Raw genomic sequence first — 232 nt, forward strand, 5'->3', positions numbered from 1 at the left:
CGAGCGACAAGGCATGGAATTCGTTCGATTCAAAATACCCCCAGAAACACCCGTCAGCAACCTGCACGCACACGGCTCAGAGCGTCGATGATCGATGATCGAGGGTTCAGGGTCTAGGGTTTAGGGTTTAGGGTTTAGGGTTTACCAGCTGGGAAAACGGAGAGGGATAAGTCCTGAGGAAGCGGTTTAGGGCGTAGTTAACAGGAGTTCAGCTCAAGGAAAGGGTTTAGGG

The 232-nt window shown here is 52.2% G+C and overlaps 1 protein-coding gene across 1 annotated transcript in view; it reads left to right on the plus strand.

Moving 5' to 3' along the window:
* The window catches only part of EMH_0068560 (F14o23.7 protein, related, related), a gene marked incomplete at both ends in the record, with an annotated part of 5,999 nt that overhangs the window by 2,067 nt on the left and 3,700 nt on the right, over positions 1-232 (plus strand). The gene's annotated exons all lie outside the window — the stretch shown is intronic.

Source organism: Eimeria mitis, genomic scaffold (genome assembly GCF_000499745.2).
Source record: "Eimeria mitis Houghton genomic scaffold, Emh_scaff3692, whole genome shotgun sequence".
Classification (NCBI taxonomy): domain Eukaryota; phylum Apicomplexa; class Conoidasida; order Eucoccidiorida; family Eimeriidae; genus Eimeria; species Eimeria mitis.